The sequence below is a fragment of the Penaeus japonicus genome, unplaced genomic scaffold (genome assembly GCF_977035675.1).
Source record: "Penaeus japonicus unplaced genomic scaffold, GWHDUDI00000001_assembly GWHDUDI00000009, whole genome shotgun sequence".
In the NCBI taxonomy this organism is placed as follows: domain Eukaryota; kingdom Metazoa; phylum Arthropoda; class Malacostraca; order Decapoda; family Penaeidae; genus Penaeus; species Penaeus japonicus.
Window position 1 is genome coordinate 8,247,897 of NW_028234411.1, and position 5,000 is coordinate 8,252,896.

Here is a 5,000-nt window from a genome sequence, read left to right on the forward strand (position 1 = left end):
ATATATAGATAGAGGAATTCGCAAATACATGCGATTGCCTGCAAGACAGAAGCTGCTTGACCCTAGCCTAGCTCAAAAGAGAGACCAGCCGATTGACCTAATCGAGCCGAGATCAGGCCACCCGTCTTGCTGGAATAGAGGACCAAAGAGGTGTGTTGCTAGCCGCAGGGCGTACTCATACGCGGCATCGTTCAACCTCCAGGACTCCCGTCTCCCAGCGCACAGGGGCGCCACGCACGGCAAACACGTGGGCAGGTGTGTGCCCCCCAGGGGGGAGGACCAGGGTGTGTGTGATCCCACCTACTATATCAGCACCTAGGAACGCTTAGTCGTCCTCCCTCGGAGAATCAACCGCTAGAAGGCCACCTCAACGGGAGGGAGAGACTGGCCAATTCTAGAATGGGCTCTTCCAAGGAAGGAGTTCGAGCCCCCGCGCCACGACAAGGCGGTTCCTTATTGCGGGGGATAGATAGAGAGAGAGAGACAGAGAAAGGAAGAGAGAAAGAGTGAGAGAGAGAAAGAGAAAGAGAAAAAGAGAAGGGGAAAAGAGAAAGGGAGTGAGGGACACACAGGAGTAAAGGGGGAGGTGGGGGAGTCGCTGTCAATGGAAGCTTTTATGACGTCATGAAAACTTGGACCGTTTTTGTACGTCTTTCGCGTGATCAATTTGTGCAAGAGAAGCCTAGCACGGTCGCTGCAAGGGTGACCCACCAACCACAGCCTTTTCCCAGGAGGAAGCAACAGACTCTGCCCGCCCCTTCCCGAGTGAAGGCTCGTGATTGGTGGGCAATATTTAGGCACGGCTTCTGTTGCACAAATTGATCGCGTGAAAGTCGGTCTAAAAACTGGTCAAGATTTTATGACATCACAAAGATCTCTATCGACCCCTTACTTTGTATGTATGTGTGTTTGTGTCAGAGAGCTAGAATAGAGGAAGAAAATACTTAAATGAAGAGTTAGTGATTGAATATGAGACTTATTCGGAGAATAAGTAGATAATAAAGAAATTAGAGAGGTGATTAACATATAGGCAAACAATAATCATGAGAGGCATGAGAATGCAACCCAAACAAAGAGAGAGAGAGAGGAAAAGAGAGAGAGAAAGTGAGAGAGAGAAAGAAAGCGAGAAAGAGAGAGAGAAAGAGGCTGTTGCTTTCGACGCTAATCCTCCGTGCACCTTTGCAGCAAGCGTGCTATGCTTTTTTTTGCACAAATTGATATCATGACGTTATAAAAGCCGTTTTCTTTTCGCACACACATGGATGTGTGTGTGCATGTGTGAGGCTGTGGATGTGTGTGTATGTATATCACCGTGTGTGTAATTGTGTGTCTTGATGTGGTTATGGTTATGGATTATTTCCTGATGATCCTTTCATATTTTTTCTACCATTCGTTTATATACAACTTGTATAGTTGTTTAGTTATAGAAGCTTTCACGTGGTCAATTTGTGCAACAGAAGCCGTGCTCGGGTATTGCAGAACTGACCCACCAATTCCGAGCCTCCACTTACGAAGGGGCAGGAAGATCCCAGTGTCCGGAATGCCATTCAGTGCATAGGAGGGAATGATTCCTATTTTCCTGAGTGTCCTCTTGTCTCCTTGCTTAAAATTCCATGCCCCGAGTGAGGATCGAACTCACGACCTTGAGATTATGAGACTCACGCGCTGCCTACTGCGCCATCGAGGCGGTTCTGGAGTGAGATAAATATGAAAATATCTTTCTCGATTATAGGATTGAATTTTTATGCATATTTCTTTTTTCTTTCATCTTCCATGTGGGCCACATCGAGGGACGCCTTACCGACTATGCGTACATAAACGCACATGTATATATATATGTATGTATATATATATATATATATATATATATATATATATATATATACATATATATATGTATATGTATACATGTACACACAGATATATATGTGCATATGCATATATTCTTTAACATATTCATACATATATACATACATACATACATATATCTATGTATGTATATATATATATATATATATATATATATATATATATATATATATATATATATATATATATATATGTATGGATGTATATATCTTCTCTCTCTCTCTCTTTATATATATTATATATATTTAATATATATATATAATATATATATATATATAATATATATATATATTTACATATATACACACAAACACACACAGATTTATATATATATATATATATATATATATATATATATATATATATATATATATATATATACATATAGATAGATAGATAGATTAATAGATGGATAGATAGATAGATTGATATGTGGCTGGTTTTATCTAAAGGATAGAAGCAGGTAGCTTTCTGGCTTTAGATATATGCAAATATATCGCTGACTGTGGTCATTAAGGCTGAAATTTCTTTACGCTGTCCTGCTCTTACTCTTGAGTAGAAGATTTTGTGACGTCACGCAAACCTGGTTCTTTTTGTACCAGTTTTATCACGATCAGTTTGTGCAACATTTGCCTCATGAGTTGCACGTCTAACACACATACCAAGAATCCTCAAATTGTGAAAGATGGGTTTCTTTAGCCAAGATTCCGATACTGAAGATGCTGAGGGAAACTGATAGGGAAAGGAAAATCATGTGAAGAGAATCAGTGAGAGTCTTCTGGGACAAGAGTACTCGTAGAATTTAGAATTCAACTCGTCTAATGTAAAAGATGAGGAAAATATATCAGTCATGGTGTGAATAGTCTACGGGATGGGACACCCTTATTTCACGTCTGACATAGAATTATTTTAAAACTAATATCTACTATCAAATTCACAAGCATAGTTTGAGTTTTTAGTGTCGTCCCTTTGAATAAAATGATGAACTTTAAATTGAGAGTATGTCTTTGAATTGCATTTAGTAATGATATGATCTATGTAATTATATCATAACTCCAAACACATACTCATGCACACAATACTTACGTAAACATACATATACAGAAAGAGAGAGAGAGAAAAAGAGAAGGTGAGAGAAGAAACGATGATGATGATAAAGAATAGAAAGAAAGAGAGGATGAAAGGAAAAGTAAAGAATTAGAAAGACGAAGAAATGACGTGTGAAGAGAAAGGAAGTGAGCGACAGAGTGAAAAAAAGTAATTTATGGGGGTAATGATTCGCTGTGGAGAAAGAGGGAGCAAGAGAAAGAAAAAAGAGGAGAAAAAAGGAGAGGGAGAAGAAAAACGGAGACGTAAGGATAACAGAGAAAAGGAGTGTGGGACAGACAGAAAGAAGGATAAGGGGGTAGTTGGAGAGTCGCTGTCCATGGAAGTTTTTATGACGTCATGAAAACTTGGACCGTTTTTGCACCGTCTTTCGCGTGATCAATTTGTGCAAGAGAAGCCTAGCACGGTCGCTGCAAGGGTGACCCACCAACCACAGCCTTTTCCCAGGAGGAGGAGGAGCGTCGAAAGGCAATAGTCTCTGCCCGCCCCTTCCCGAGTGGAGGCTCGTGATTGGTGGGCAATATTCGGGCACGGATTTTGTTGCACAAATTGATCGAGCGAAAGAAGGTGCAAAAACTGTCCAAGATTGTTTGACGTCACAAATGTTTCCACAATCATACATGAGGATAAGCTCTATCTCTATCAGTGTTTACCTTAGTAATCTCTCACCTCTTCTTTACCCTCGCTCTGCCTCACTTTCTCTCTTTCTCTCTCTCTGCTTATCTGTTATTCTAATCGTTTTACTTTTCACTTATTGTCTGAATAAGTCTCATATTCATTATTTCAGTGTTTTCTTGCTCTCTTCTACCTCTCCTACACTCACACACATACATTCACACACTCATGTAAAAGTACACACAGATACACACGTACGTACGGAGAGCATCAAAGTTAGGGGTCGGTGGAGATCTTTGTGACGTCATAAAATCTTAAGCATTTTTAGGACCGCCTTTCGCGCGATCAATTTGTACACGAATATTGCACAAAAGACGAGCCTCTAGGAAGGGGCGGGCAGAGGCTGTTGCCCTTCGACGCTCCTCCTCCTCCTGGGAAAAGGCTGTGGTTGGTGGGTCACCCTTGCAGCGACCGTGCTAGGCTTCTCTTGCACAAATTGATCACGCGAAAGACGGTGCAAAAACGGTCGGAATTTTTGTGACGTCATACAATACTCTCTATCCCCCTCCTCTCTTTTTCTCTGTCCCTCACTTCCTTACTCATTACATATCACTTGCTCTTTACTTTTTGCTCCCCCCCTCAATCACTCTTTCTTTCTTTCTTTCTCTCGCTCCCTCAAACACAGGCAAAGAAGTATTAAGTCAAAAAGTCGGAAATTTACGAAGAATCATCCGTTCCTCAACCCGGAGAGTGCCCTCCACCGTTACAAATCAAAGCTGCAGCAACTTACCACAGCTTATGATGAACGTGCAAATAGTATATTTCAGACGTGGCTATATACATATAGAAAGATAGATAGATAGGTAGATTCATAGATAGATAAATAGAGAGAGAGACAGAGAAAGGAAGAGAGAAAGAGTGGGAGAGAGAGAAAGAGAAAGAGAAAAAGAGAAGGGGAAAAGAGAAAGGGAGTGAGGGACAGACAGAGAGGAATAAAGGAGGAGATGGGAGAGTCGCTGTCAATGGAGGCTTTTATGACGTCATGAAAACTTGGACCGATTTTGTACTGTCTTTCGCGTGATCAATTTGTGCAAGAGAAGCCTAGCACGGTCGCTGCAAGGGTGACCACCAACCACAGCCTTTTCCCAGGAGGAGGAGGAGCGTCGAAGGGCAACAGCCTCTGCCCGCCCCTTCCCGAGTGGAGGCTCGTGATTGGTGGGTCATTTGTGCAATATTCGGGCACGGCTTCTATTGCACAAATTGATCGAGCGAAAGACGGTCTAAAAACTGGTCAAGTTTATATGACGTCACAAAGATCTCCATCGACCCTTAACTTTGATGCTCTCCGTACGCACGTGTGTATCTGTTTGTGCTTGTACGTGAGTGTGTTTGAGTGTATGTGTGGTTTG

At 41.5% G+C, this 5,000-nt stretch overlaps 1 non-coding gene across 1 annotated transcript; it reads right to left on the reverse strand.

Moving 5' to 3' along the window:
* Window positions 1–1,614: 1,614 nt before the first annotated feature.
* On the reverse strand, window positions 1,615–1,687 carry TRNAM-CAU (transfer RNA methionine (anticodon CAU)). The gene has a single exon. It is a non-coding gene; the product is annotated as a tRNA-Met (tRNA).
* Window positions 1,688–5,000: the final 3,313 nt, after the last annotated feature.